The sequence below is a fragment of the Panulirus ornatus genome, chromosome 2, assembly GCF_036320965.1.
Source record: "Panulirus ornatus isolate Po-2019 chromosome 2, ASM3632096v1, whole genome shotgun sequence".
In the NCBI taxonomy this organism is placed as follows: domain Eukaryota; kingdom Metazoa; phylum Arthropoda; class Malacostraca; order Decapoda; family Palinuridae; genus Panulirus; species Panulirus ornatus.
The window spans coordinates 11,763,004-11,778,783 of NC_092225.1; the positions used below are offsets into that span (position 1 = coordinate 11,763,004).

The 15,780-nt window shown below is 42.4% G+C and overlaps 1 protein-coding gene across 3 annotated transcripts in view; it reads left to right on the forward strand.

The window, feature by feature from the left end:
- LOC139753425 (protein sax-3-like) overlaps positions 1–15,780 on the forward strand; it is a 666,847-nt gene that overhangs the window by 636,197 nt on the left and 14,870 nt on the right. The gene's annotated exons all lie outside the window — the stretch shown is intronic.

Genomic DNA, 15,780 nt, shown 5'->3' on the forward strand with positions numbered 1-15,780 from the left:
TATTGTGAATAGTGTGGGTATTGTAGAGTGTTTTGGTGGTCTTTAGGTGGTGTTGTAAATAATGGAGAGTGTTGTAGTAACCTGTGGTTGGTGTTGATGGAATTGTAAATTGCAGTGGTGGCCTGTGGTTGGTGTTGAGTATTTCTAAGTATAGTGGTAATCTGTGGTTGGTGTTGTGAGTATTTCTAAGTATAGTGGTAATCTGTGGTTGGTGTTGTGAATATTTATAAGGGTAATGGTGCCCTTTGGCAGGTGTTGTTTTTAGGTTGATAGATGACTATGGTTGGTGTTGTAATTAGTGTGGAGGGTCGTGGTGACCTGTGGCTGGTGGTGTGAGGGGGGTAATGATGGCTGTTGAGGATATTGAGGAGGGTATTAGCATGCCTGTGGCGGATGTTATTAAGGGTAAAATTTGTTCGTGGTAAGTATTGTGGTAGATTGTGTTGGCTAGGGGCGCATGTTTTGTCGATGAAACTCAGTTACTGCTACATCCTCTAATTGATCTTGATGGGTCTTGACACGGAGATACTTGAGGTGGATAAGAAAGGAGACATACAGCATTCATGCGCGAGTGTTGTCTCGCTCTAGTTATTCTTGGACCCCGTGTATATGACCGTGGTGGTCTCTGCTGGTAGCACTGGGAGTCGTAGGTGGTGGCAGTGGCGGCATTAGGTGGTGGTAGTAGCACCCGCAGGTCATGGCAGTGACGGATGAAAGTGTTGGCAGCAGGTGAAGGTGACGGGAGTGGTTGAGACAACTGTATACATACGTTGGGATGAGATGGTAGTGGGCAGGGAAGGTGGTATGGGTGATGAAACCGAGCTGACGCCATAACTCAGCCTGTGTCCTTGTACCGTGAGGTGCTGGCGATCAGTCGTCTCTCCAGTCGCTGGGTACATGAATACTTAACATTTTGTTAAGGAGGCTTTAAAGGTGGCCTTAACGCGGTGCTGGCGTGTGTTGGAGGAGAGTTAAGGAGGGTCATCTGCATAGAGGCAGCGTGGCTTGGCCCGCTGCATGGCAGGGGACACCTCAGCTCGCCACATATTTACGACACATGCAAAGTGACCATTGTTGGGCACAGACCGGGGGAGCGCCCGCCCGGCTTGCAACACAAGACCTCAACACCCTCGCCGGGAAGGTTGGTCGCCCAACGCGTTTACCTTCCCGCCGTCGACCGTATTTGCAACTTCAACTTCGACTCCCTCTTGGACGCAGCCTTCATTATCACCTCCCCAGCCACTCGTGCGTAGCTCAGAAAAGTTGGAAATTATGTAGATTTTTCGCCGATTTGAACTATTGGGAATGTCACTCCTCAGTGGAAAGCGCATAAGTATGAAAAATACGGTAATTCATTTAAAACACAATCATAAAGAGAAGATCGCATGATGCCAGGGACTCTCGACGTTTTTGACATGCTGGCAAGGCGTCCTCGCCCAAAGAATAGAATTCTTACACAGAAAAACAATAATGAAGATGATAAAACATTCGAGCTGTCGTGGTGCTGTGTGGTCGAGGCTTCGTTGTGTGTGTGTGTGTGTGGGTGGGTGTGTGCGCACGTCTGTACCCTCGGGTGGGTGTGCTTGCTCACCTACAGTTGCTAGGCACAGGCTTATGATCAAGGGATGTTGCTGGACACGCAGCGTTGCTGGTCGTGGCTATGGGCGCGGAGGAGAATGATTAGGAGGATGATAACTTTACCTCGGATTAAAGGAGGGAAGGGGAACTGCTGCCACAGATGAGGGAAAATCAGTTAGATAAAACCTATATCTGTATGACATGAAAAAAGGCAAGATGATCTGCATGAAGAGGAAACAAAACCTCTGTAGATAAGATGAACGAAGAAAACATCTCTCTAGCTTTCATTACAAGAAAATAAGGCAGCTCAAGCTATGGCTAAGACCACGTAACCGTCGAGGAACACAACGCTACCCTGTAATTCAGACTGATGACATGGCAGTGATGGTATACCTGTAGGAAGACAACCATTCTCTTGCTAACTGCAGGAAAAAAAGACCACTTTTCTAACAGCTGTTACTCATTAGAGATAATAATGCAGGAAGAAACACGACAGTAGTTATGAATGAAGAGAAACCAGATCATTGTGGATATGAATGACTGGAGAAGCTATGACTGACTCAAAAGACCATTCTGGATGTCACTAGGAAAACACTACTGCCCTAGTGTTTCAAATGGAAAAATGCAAGCGTAAGCTGCGGTATGAGAAAACAAGGTCACTGTAGCTATGACCACAGAAAGAATAGAGAATTCTTTCTATGTCTGGAGAAAAACCAGATCATACTAAATACCAAGACTGGACGAAGAGGAAGCCTGTATGGAAGCAGGGTTGGTTGTGGCAGAAGGGAAGACCCCTAGATATGTCTGGAGAAAGATGATATCATCCTGACTATAGCAGGAGGAAGACAGACGTCCTCTGGCTATAACTAGAGGGAAACCGAAATTATCGGGGCTGGGAAAGGAGTAAGAGAATACCACATTGTCAATGTATGAAGGAAAACCTAATCACTCCGGCCATGAATGGAGGAAGGGAACATCGCCTTCAGGTACAGATTTAAAGAAAAGCCATCCTCACTCTAACTGTGACTGGAGAAAGAGGCGACCACTGTGTTGGCTGCAACCGAGGGTATGACACGTTTCTGTATGCAGCGCTCATGGGCAAGGACGTTGTGCCGATACTTACTGGGAGGTAGAGGAATCTCACGCCACAGTGGCTTTGACTCCACATGGATACCGCCACTCATAGAGAACTATATATATATATATCAGTTTAAGAGAGTAATTTGATCAGTAGGAGGCATAGGCATAGATGTGACACAAGCTGAATATTTTCCAGGAAGACCAAAGGTTTTTTTGTACTTCACGTGTGACGCACTGTTACACCGCATGGGACAAACTAGAGATACATCACGTGTGATGAACTAGTGCGGCAGACTGGTCATACATCATACCACACAAACTAGCCATACATCACATGAGACACTAAAAACGCCATACGCCACTTGAGACAAACTAGTCACACGACAAGTGTGACAGACCAGTCATGCATCACATGTGACAAACTAGTATTATAACACGTGTGACAGACTAGTCATAACTGTGGTCACTTTACCCTCCCTCATCCCCATTTCTTAGTCTCTCCCTCCCTTACTCTCACTGATGGGGTGTGATTCTTTCTTTACCATTACTTAAATTTATTAGAAACATAAGAAAAGGTTGGTTATGTTATCCTTTTTTAGTACATGTAGATAAGATACAAAATACTTCTCTTCACATGGGAAGTAAGTATGAAGGACCACATGTAACAGTTAGGTCGGCCATTACTGAAGAAGCGACCGTACTGACACAGGATGTAAGTGAAGTACTTACAAAAACACTGCAAGTCGGTGGTTCGTAAGCTAATGATCACCTTAAAATCAAACGAAACTTAAGATACTCCTCCAACAGTGACCCACCCACGGGTCGTAAATCGGATATAAATTTCGTCTTCCCCGGACTTTGGCGATGGCTTTTGGCGTTATGCCCAGCGCCAGACCCTTGAAACTCAGCATAAAGAAATAGAATATTCCAATGGCATGGATACCAGACCTCCCGTCAGGGGTGAGCTTGCATTTCCATGGTAAATGAGAGAGATGGCTCGCATATCTCCAGTCCTTATTAACGAACGATCAAACAGTGAGATTTACGAAAGATATATATATATATATATATATATATATATATATATATATATATATATATATATATATATATATATATATATATATATATATATAATTCCCTGGGGATAGGGGAGAAAGAATACTTCCCACGTATTCCCTGCGTGTCGTAGAAGGCGACTAAATGGGAAGGGAGCGGGGGGCTGGAAATCCTCCCCTCTCGTTTTTTTTTTTAATTTTCCAAAAGAAGGAACAGAGAAGAGGGCCAGGTGAGGATATTCCCTCAAAGGCCCAGTCCTCTGTTCTTAACGCTACCTCGCTATCGCGGGAAATGGCGAATAGTATGAAAAAAAAAAAAAAAAATATATATATATATATATATATATATATATATATATATACACACACACAAGATGTAATGTCGAAGAAGCATTTTCAGAAATGTAGATCTACTCAGCAAAGATTCTGACGAATTTGTTAAAAAAAAAAACACAAGGTACGTGAAATATTGGCAGTTTGGTGCAAGGAAAGATGAACAGCTTTCTGATGTAAGAATCGCATGTTGTAAACTGTGCGAGACTCAGCACCTTCACGTCGAAAATCCTTGTTCCGAGGGAACTATACTTGCACCTATGCTATTTTTGAATCTCGTATCAGTCTTGCGTATGAGCTTGGATCATAGTTATTATCATTTCTTGCTGACAACGCCGGAATATGATTATCTTATGTTTGAATATCAATGAGGGAATACAAGATCTCGTGATGTCTCTTTCGTTGGGTCATCAGTGATAGCGCGATGGTCAACCATGGAAGATTTCCATTTTTACGTAATGGTCGCCTGAGATTATGAAATATGCAGTGTCAAACACGGCACGGAGGAAGAAAGCCATTGACCCGGGGTGGTTATGTCAGATGCCGTTTTATCCAACACAGTGAAGCATCATTTCTGGAATGATGGAGACGTGGATTCTGTTTAAGCTCAAATTAAGCAAAAAGTGCGGTCACTTGAGTACATTACAGTAAAGCATTTAAGAATTATCATTAAAAGGGGAGAAAATTCGGATCTAAAATCTGTACAAAAAGAAATATTCACATCTCGCAGTTACTCAGCTGAAGAGCAAGGATTCCTAAGAATTGCTGAAATTTCCTACATTCTTCTATTTGAAACCCAGACGTGAAGTATATCATGATATACCCAAAAGGAAAGGCTTTGTCTGCAATCTACACTTGTGTACGGTACCTTACATCATTTTTTCCCCCATGTACTAACTCTAACTAAATGTACAACCTAGTAAGGCTTACAATATGTACTGCGTTGCACAGTTTAGCGCAATTTATATAAGTCTTTCTTGATACGATAAGTCTGTTCAAGAACTCTGCTATTGTTGATACTCGTGTGTTTTCTCAGTAGCAACAAATTTATTGCCCTGGAGATCATCTTCCCTGCCCAGTTAAGGCACCAAAAAGGTAAAACTCGAAGCAATCAGTCTGTGGTTTAACATAATTCATCCCTAGTTGGCGAGGATATGTTTATAAAAAAAGGTGATCGAAGCCTACATGCGTGTCTTTATCTTCGTGTATTTTAACTAACTACCCAAAAGGAAAAGTAATCAACGGAAGTGGGAAAGGGGGTATGGGGCAGTGAATCCCACGCCGGGAGACCAGGGGACATCGTAACGAGAAAAGAAGAAAAAAAAAGTGGAAGGGGAATTGTCCCCGGCCGGCAGCGCCAACAGCACTGATGACAGGATAGCTGCAGCAGCACTGATGGCAGGGCACCGATAATAACACTAATGACAGGATAGCGACGACAGCATTGATAACAGTTATGGCGGTAACAGCCGGCTGAGGAACCACTAGTGCCGTTGGCCCGCTTTGAACAAAAAAGGGGCACAAATACGGATGATTGCGTGAGTATATGGGTGAGATACTGGAGAAACAGTATGTATCGGTGCTCAGTGAGGCAAAGATTATCTTAAAAAGATAAAAATGATCCAGACGATATCTTCCTAGATAGCAGTTTTTACATGCGTCCACATAGCTGCTTACGCCACCGCGCCGAAGAACTACCAGAGAACCGTTGAGAACACGCCCTATGTATTCATCTTCAGGATCAGGCCCCTGGAAATCTCTCCAACTGAGAAATGCAAGACACCATTAGTACGGGCACTAAACATCCTCAGAAAAGAATCCCAGAAAGTTTAAAACTGGCTCACGTAGACCTACTCCATTAAGGAGGAGGCAAAGTAGTTCTCCCAAACTGCCAGCTAAGAGCGCTGATATCCTTAAAATCTTTGTAAGAGTCCCAGGGTGTGCATTGACTTGACCACAACGATGAAATTGTAGAGGTGCTGTAGAAAAGAAACAAAATGCTGATGCGACTTACACATACTTTGCTACACCTTTGACATTTGACGACGGTCTTGCGGTGCACAAAATGAAGAAGATGGGAATGACGTGAAATTTTGAAAAGATGGATACACAACTTACGAACCAGCATATAACTCTCTAATGTCTCCGAAGGCAAAATTCTCAATTCCCTTAAGGAACTATACTCTCACCTTGATTGTTTCTCATTTTCATATCTGAAGTAGACGCAAATACGAGCCCCATTTTCGAACTATCCAATGCATATGACATTAGAATTAAGTGTGGAAGCGGAAGCAGGAGTATCAATAAAGTATCTCAAAAGCAGCAGCAGCAATAGCAAGATCTACAGTAGCAGGGACAACAGTTGTAGTAGGGTCGGTTGTACCGACAAATCACCATCAGCATTTGCTGCAGCAATAGAGTCATCAGTACCACTGGAAGTAGTGCCAACAATTCACTAGTAGCGGTAACAGCAACAAGAGTAGCAGCACCAAGAGAGCAGCAGCAACAGCAGCAGCACCAACAGGAGTAGGGTCAGCAACACCAAGAGAGCAGCTGCAACAGCAGGAGGCGGAGCAGCAGGGGACCATCCCTGCTGGTCGCGTGGGCCCACATCGTAACGAAGATTATTTATGTTCGTCAGATTATAGACTAATGATCAAGAACAGGAATTTGTCGCTGGAAATTATGCAGCGAGTGTAATCAGTCTCAGCTGTGGGACCGCGGTAATGGCTTCCGAAATTCTGGCTCGAGCTTCTTCTAGATCACTGGGTTAGAAGATTGTGGGGTCGCCAGCACAGAACATTATTCCGTTTTGCAGAAATGTTTATGCTTCTTCCTCTTGGTTAATATCCTTATCAACTTGTTATTCCTCATGTTCACGACTTTATTTTCCACATACAAGTTTTCAATGATTATGAAGTATTGAGCAACTAACGTCACAAGATTTTAAACCATCCTTTCGTTGCTTATGTTGGTGAAATATTTCCCCCTCATGTGCAGTTTCTCTCGACACTGTTTTAGTTACCAGCTGCATGTGAGACACTTCATATCTGCGGCTGCTCGAGTCACCCTTCAGTGCAGCAACAGTAGCAACAGCAGCGTCCTGGTTAATAGCAAGTTAATATGAGCAGGTATAGCAACAGTTGCAGCTCTTGCTGCAGCAACAGCAGCAGTAGAGGGCGTGGGCGAAACAGGTCCTCCATCTTAATTAGCGGAACTGTCGCCCATGTTAATTGTGGCGCACCGACAAAAATTATTTGCGACGCTTTTTGGGTAAACAACTCATTTTAATTATGGGTGGCGTGACCTGGGGCGGCCGGAACACCTGGGTGCGTGCCCTCCCGTGCTCTGTTCCACCACAGCTCTTCCACAGGAAGTAACTACATGGTTAAGGGATTATGTTTAACATTTATTTCACTTTGTTTTCCCAGTAAGTTGCAATCCCGTGAAGGTTTGTCATTGCTCACGACAGAAGCAGGAAGCCAAGGTTCACCACGTCCTCCGGCACCACCACTCTGGTGACCGAGTGTCTCGCCTGATCATTCCTGGCTGCTTGGACGTGATGGTGTGACATCAATATAGGAGTCGCTTGTTGTCTCGTAAGCTCATATTCTACAGATATAGATGACTGTCCATATAAAACAATGGCTCATTCACAAATTACATAATAGAAGCTTATGCCTAATTGACAGTGAAGCATTTTAATGATGTGGTATATACATCAGTGGTGCTTTAAATGAAACAGCGAGATGCATTTAGGACTGAGGTGGGGGTTAGGTGGTTGGTGAGGAGAGGAGTGGTGTTGGCACACGTCACAAGGCGTGACGCCAGCAGGTAGTGTGTGTGTGTGTGTGTGTGTGTGTGTGTGTGTGTGTGTGTGTGTTACTTTAGTCCAGGTCATATGGTAGAGGCTGTTTGAGTATCTACAGCCTATGAATATGAACTTTTGGTAATGGTTTGTAAATGCTGGTAGATGTGTTGAACTTAAAGACAGATTTAAAAAGGCCGGGAATATCTTTTTTTGTATATAGTTTAACTTTAAGGATTCCATATATAACGATTTATTTAAAGGTCATATCTTTAATTGCGATATGCAATTGGTATATGAATGGTATATCATGGTTTCCGTGGTTTGGATGCACGCTTTCTTTTTCGCACCACCACTTCGTGAATAATCCTTGAGAACCGCAGTTTATTAGTCAGTTTTATTCAGGTATCCGATTTCTAGAAATTTGTCGGTGCGGCAGAATATCATATGTGTACTGAAAGTGAGATTTGAGGGTGTTCTTTGGAGGTGAACGCAAGTACGAGACTCTTTGTTGATTAGCCTGTCTCTTATGAACGTGGAAGTGAAGGTGGTAACCATCGTCCAGCACCGCCCCTGCTTGCTGGCTGTAATGCTCGAGTTGTGAACCTCGATGGGGAACCAAGGAAGAGGAAGAATGTAATCAATGTGAGGCTATGATCAAGGAGAAAGTGGGACAGAGGGAGGGAGTTCTAGCATTGTGTACAAAATGTGTCAGTTGCATTCGAAGTGATATTAACCAATAACTGATAAGATTATCGTCATTCGTGATAACTGAGAAGGTATTATGATAAATGTATTGTTAGATACACCATTACTGTCGATATGAATGGAGCTCACGAAAGATGAAATGAGTTTACTGTTGGCAGACGTCAAATGACCAAGTTGCATAAAGGTAAAGGAAGAATAATCGATGAAGTGGACACGTAGGTAATGAAATGTGTTTGACAGAAAAGTAAATGAGAAGATATTAGTAATCTTCCATGTGTTTGACAGTGAGATTAAAGGTATGTTTTTCATGGAATCAAGGGACTTATAATGGTCTCAAAGTTCCCCAGAAACGAGAAATCCAGATAGTAAGATTTTGTTAAAGCCGTTTAACATATGTAAGACATAGAAGGAGTCTGAACATATATAAGTCACGAGAGAGAAAGAAGGATTGTTTTTTTGATAATTGTGCAGGAGAGATAGTAAATTAAGCAACACGAAAGCAGTATTTAAGGAGAGATACCAAGAGGCTTGGATCAGGAAATAGAGCTTAGCGGAAGGCAGTGTTAGGAAAAACATAAAATGCATTCGTGAATTAAAGTCTTCATACCTAAAACTAGGATCCAGTAGCAAAGGCCCTGGATAGACGCAATTATTGGAGTACAGTAAAAAAAAAAAAAAAGAAATTGCGGTTTCAACAGAATGGAAAATATATCTATATGGTCAGAAATATTCTTAAGTATCAAGGATAAGTGTGAAAAGGGCAGGGATGTGGTTGAGGGAATCAAGATGATTGTATATGATTTAAGGGAAAGTTGTGGAGGGAGGGTTTAAGAAATTTATATATTTATCCTGAGTAGATTTTCACCATGAAAATTATATGTGAGAAAATGCTAGGGGGAGACGGAAGAAAAAAAAATATTCAGATATTGAAGAGTTATGGATTATGTTAAAGGGGTTAGGGTGAGGCAGGCTACATAAAGCGGTTATGAGAATCTATAAAGAAGAGGACATGTGTTCGAGGGTGTGGAGAACGCCTAAGTGGATTGAACTTGCGATTGAGGGTGAAACAGGGCTGTGTTATGTCAGTTTTTATGGTCATATGAGTACAGTAGGGAGGGAGGTTACGGTTCGAAAATGTAGGGAGAGAATTATGATGTGTAGGAAAACATAATAGAATGGAAGGATTCTTTTTTTTTTTTTCCCCTCCCCAGAAAGTTATAGTTTGAATGAGGTTGTTGATAAAAGGATTGCAAGGCATCGCGGGGGGGTGGGGGGGGATTTATTAAGGGGTTATTTGAAAATGTTTAGTACGTTCTCAGTAACAACGAATTCGTTATGTTGAGAGAGAGAGAGAGAGAGAGAGAGAGAGAGAGAGAGAGAGAGAGAGAGAGAGAGAGAGAGAGTAGAATGTTGACTGGGACTGATACAAAAGAAAGATATTATAAATATGAATTGGTGGAAGTTATGTAGAGATGGGAGTGTTTTGTGAGGAGGACAGAAAGGCTCGAAACTCCAAGGAAAAAGTGATGGGTAAAATGTGAATAAACAGGAGTCGTGAAGGTTGGTGATGGAAATGGGTAATTGGCCTGGGAATGGAAACTTGATGACAAGCGACTGGATAATGGAATTGAGATTTTGGTCGTGAAGACAAGACTGTGGATGTTGCGATGAATTACACACGGTAAGAAAGATAAATGTACAAAGACGAATGGAGAGGAGTGGAGGGAGAAGGGTGATAGATAGATAGATAGATAGATGTAACGTGAGAGGCTTTAAAGGTAGATGTTTACTCTCTCTCTCTCTCTCTCTCTCTCTCTCTCTCTCTCTCTCTCTCTCTCTCTCTCTCTCTCTCTCTCTCTGCGCGGTTGTCGGAGCGGTGCCGGAGGTGGGGCGGGGCAGTTCTGGTGACACGGGCGAGCGGCCTGGGGCGTTGTCCAGCACGCCCAACAGTTTTATTACCACCGGCGATAAACCCAAGAAAATGGGAATAATAATCGGCATATTCCTGGCCTGGACGAGAAGAAAATTTGGGAGGTGACATAAGCGGAGTGTCCGGGCCTGAGTTATGAACGTTTAAACGTGCGTGTATGCCAGATAAGCCGATATTTATTTCGGCCGAAACGTGGGGTAGCGCAGGGGAAGATTTCCTCCCGTAGCTCCGAGGTGACGAGTTCTGCTTGTTTATGTTTCGTCTTGTTGTTGTTGTTGTTGTTGTTTTGTGTGTGTGTGTGTGTGTGTGTGTGTGTGTGTGTGTGTGTGTGCTGTTGGTGTTTTCGTGATACGCGTGTGTGCACATATGTTGCTGATTTGCGAGGGTGCGCATATGTTGCTGGTGAGTGAGGGTGCGTCCGTAAATGTTGCTGGTGTATGAGGATGCATATATATTTTCAGATGTTTGATGATGCGTATGTTTACGTTATTGATGTTGGTGTCCTTGTGTGTATGATGGTGTGCCTGTGTGTGGTAGTGATGTATGATGGTGTACCTGTGTGTGGTAGTGATGTATGATGGTGTGCCTGTGTGTGATAGTGATGTATGATGGTGTGCCTGTGTGTGGTAGTGATGTATGATGGTGTGCCTGTGTGTGGTAGTGATGTATGATGGTGTGCCTGTGTGTGGTAGTGATGTATGATGGTGTGTCTGTGTGTGGTAGTGATGTATGATGGTGTACCTGTGTGTGGTAGTGATGTATGATGGTGTGCCTGTGTGTGGTAGTGATGTATGATGGTGTGCCTGTGTGTGGTAGTGATGTATGATGGTGTGCCTGTGTGTGGTAGTGATGTATGATGGTGTGCCTGTGTGTGGTAGTGATGTATGATGGTGTGCCTGTGTGTGGTAGTGATGTATGATGGTGTACCTGTGTGTGGTAGTGATGTATGATGGTGTACCTGTGTGTGGTAGTGATGTATGATGGTGTGCCTGTGTGTGGTAGTGATGTATGATGGTGTGCCTGTGTGTGGTAGTGATGTATGATGGTGTACCTGTGTGTGGTAGTGATGTATGATGGTGTGCCTGTGTGTGGTAGTGATGTATGATGGTGTGCCTGTGTGTGGTAGTGATGTATGATGGTGTGCCTGTGTGTGGTAGTGATGTATGATGGTGTACCTGTGTGTTGTAGTGATGTATGATGGTGTACCTGTGTGTGGTAGTGATGTATGATGGTGTACCTGTGTGTGGTAATGATGTATGATGGTGTACCTGTGTGTGGTGCTGATTTATGATGATGTAGCTGTGAGGAATTGATGCATGATGGTTTATCGGTATGTGTTTCAGATGTGTAATGGAGTACCTTTGTGTGTGTGTGTGTGTGTGTGTGTGTGTGTGTTCACCTCCACGCGTTCACGTGGAGGCTCACATGTGTCTTGATGATATGCGACAGAGGTAGATAGTCAGGAAAAGTACATGATTTTTTAATTTACTTTCCATGTCCGAGAAATTTAATTTCGGGAGAAAAAAAATGGTCGCTAGTCCTAAGGAAAACAAAAATCCTTGGATTTTGAAATTCTTTCTGAACCTCTCAAAAAGTTCAGAACGAAAAATCTGTAATGAAAATCCTTGATTTTTTTGTGTATAGTAAAAGAAAATATGAAATGACTGCCTCATGTTCTTGTATACAAACGAGCATAAAGTATTTTGGATGAGAATTTATGGGACATACGCAAGCTGGGGATTTGCATGAAATTTTTTTTGAGAAGGCATCAGATGAAACAGGCATGAAAAATCCTCTTGTCGGTGGGTAGTCAAATAGATATTGGTCGGTACAGACCAAGATTACAGAGAGAAGGAAAAATGATCAACTCAGCAGCGTAATTCACATGGAAAGATGTGTCTCACATGACACACTCCTACGTGTGAAGCTGCAGGATGGGACATCGCTTCCTTTTTGAGAGTTATACAAGACTCATGATTAACTTCTCCTGCAAGAAAAGTCACCACGAGTCTGCAGATTACTAGATCCTGCTCGAAGACAGTAAAAGATGGTAAGCGACGGGAATTAGAACATTTTGTTGACAGAGTGGAAGTTTGTCTAGATGTCTGTCTCATTCAGGTGTGATTGCTTCCATCTTAGGTAAAGAGATACAGAAATAAGGAGAAGACAAGAAAGGTGATGCGAGAGTTTTCCTTGGAAAACGTGTGTCTTAGAGAGGGGTTGTTCGTAGCAGCTGTTGAGATGGTAGAGAGTTGTAAACCTTATCTGTGTAAGGAAAAGAAATCAGACGTTACATCGGCCTACCACTTGAGTTTCCGTTGGCCGCATAGTATGGCAGTGGTATGCATTGGATTATGTGGTGTAGCCGATGGCGGTGGCACGTTAAGAAGTCAGTTTTCAGGGAGCAGAAACCGGAGTAATAACTATAGAATATGAGGAGAAATTCAGTAGTGAAGCAAGTGGGTCAAATTTTGAGGTCAGATTATGTGAGTAGATTAATCAGATTGCTTTAGGGTCGACTCTTGTAATACGCTATACAGGGATGAATTACTGATTTGCTTAATCGGAGTTATTTTAAAGAAAAGAATCTTTGGCACCTGAATAGGGCTCTCAGTTATACCTGTTAGTGTAACTCAAGGAATCTTATATATTAGGTGTTAGGGTTTGATAAGTATTTTGTTGAGTGGTGGAATGAAGGTCATCAAAGGAGATCGGAAATTTGCAAAGAGTCTAGAAAGAGCAGTCAGAAGAAACTGGGTTTAACGTCGTTAAACTTGAGTCGCTTACGTCTAACCCACTTGGTAGTCTTGTTGCAATTTTGGTTTATGGAGGGAGTTATGACGAAACAAGACAGACATCGAGCACGAAAAGATAGAGCAGATATGAAAGAAGTGAAGGAATGCAGTGTTGAGTCCTTAGCGTATAAATGTATATCTTTATGTCCTAAAGAAAGGAAACGGTTGATAAAAATGGGAAAGAACGTAGGTGATAGGACACAGTCCTGAAGGATACAATCGCGGAAAAAGACAGGTCGGAGAGCAAGATGAAAATATAATAACAGACTGAAGGAGAGGAGCCAGAAGACGGGAGCTTGGAGATCAGAACCTGATGGTTCGGCTGGTAGAAGTTATCGAATATTTCATTGGTTTCAACGTAGGATCTCCCAGTCTCTCAGAGAAGATGACCAGAAACATGAAACGGAGAAAGGGATATCACTGGTGGATATCGGCTTGCAGAACCCAGAATGAAGATCAGATGGAAGGCTGTGAGATTCATGATACTTAAGGAAATAAAAATGTAATAGAGATTCAAAGATTGGAAATAGTATACTTTAAAGAAGTTGGAGGATGTGCTTGAAGGGTTAGAGCTCAGATCCTTATCAAGGAGAGGCTCTACCAATGCATGCTTCTAGGACGAAGAATTTTTTTTTTCTAATAGCCTTGAAGCAAGAAGAACGCCCCCCTCCCTAAAGAAATAAAAGATGAGAAGAATCAAAATAAAATAGAAAATAAAGACGGTTACTTTGCTTGTGTCCAGAGAGAGTTGTGCTATTTGGACTGCGTGAAAAAAAGATAATAAGGAAGGGTATGAGATTAGTAAGAGGTTGCATCATGTGTTGAAGGAATGTTGATTTTTCAAAATATAAGTTTAAAGAGAAAAGAGAAAACAGGGTTTGTTTCTCAATAGTAGAGACAGATTTCGCTGGATCGGAGAAGCTAAGGAAAGATAGAACAACTTAGTGTTTTAGAGATGCTTGTGGCACACGTCCTTTGGATACACGAACGCCTATGGTTTCGTGGGTAGATGAAACATGAATGAAAGTTTAAGGAAGGAAGGAAGGAAGGAAGCTTCCTTGCCCAGTTGGCCTCAGAATATAAAAGGTTGAACAATGGATAGAGGAAGAGGGGATATGTGCCTCACTCCCGCAATAGCAACCTCTTCTTTATGTTTAGCAGAGAAAAAAGCGTTGGCCAAGGAGAAGCAGCAATCTTCCAGAGGAACATACAAAAAAAGAAATTGTAAGTTATTTCAGTCGGCCCTGTGGAATTGCCATACTCAGCGTTGAAAGCGTACAGCCAGAGGAGGAGGTGTAGTAGGCGAAGAAATGATTACACCACTTTGGTCAGAAGAACCAGTTGGGTGCGAAATTGTGTAGCTCTAAGGCGAGGGGTCAGAGATGAAAAACAATTCCAGCTTATTGTAGGAGTAGACGCGACGGCCTGGAGTGTGATTAGTGTGGTCTTCTGTTCTGTTCCCCGTACTGACTACATGTATGTATCCTTTAGCGTGTTTGTATGTCTATGTATGTTTTTATAAAGCTTCCCCGTTAGCAAGTTAGACTTGACAACCAAGAAATTACCGAATGCTCTGTATCTTCACTGAAGTTTTGTGGTACCGTGTGGGAAGTGCATTTGAAAACAAGAGGGCGGGCATTAGATAACATTCCACACTTATCGGGAAGAAGCTGCATGTCCAGGATGCCTTGAAAAATCCCTCTAAGACAGAGACACCCTAAAGCTGTGAGAGACAGACGTCTTGCAGACATTTAGGCAATAAACCGAGATTTTTTTGGTGTACCTTATACCATACCTGAACAGGTTTCACTCATCAGAAATCGTGATATCTTTCTCTTAAAGAGAATTTTGTTCCTTTAAGGTTAATCTGTTGTTAGAATGTATAAACCTGAAGCTCAACATAAGATGTGATACATCCGCCAAACTTTCCAAGATGGAACCATCCAAGCAGAAGAATGAAATCAATGTCTGCAGTTTTTGATGGTATACGTGTGTAATACTGCGTGATGATGGTTATGAAAGTTACCATGATGGTATACGTGTGTAATACTGCGTGATGATGGTTATGAACGTTACCATGATGGTATACGTGTGTAATACTGCGTGATGATGGTTATGAAAGTTACCATGATGGTATACGTGTGTAATACTGCGTGATGATGGTTATGAAAGTTACCATGAAAAGGCATAAATGTGGCGAGTGATTATGGTCTTGAGTGTTGTTGATGTATGATAATGGTCATGAACGTGGTCGATGCCCGATGGTGGTCAGATGTATTGATGTATTACGATGTACATGAGAGTTGGTGATATTTGATGTTATGGCTATGTGTTGCTGACAGTGTTTCCTATCTGTGTCACTGTTTGATAAACCATATGTGTTTTGCTTATGTATATATTAGCGCGTTTTTGTAATACTATAATGTAATTATGTACCTGTTAAGATACAGTGATCATGTATACTTACATTGTGTGACTGAAAACACACGT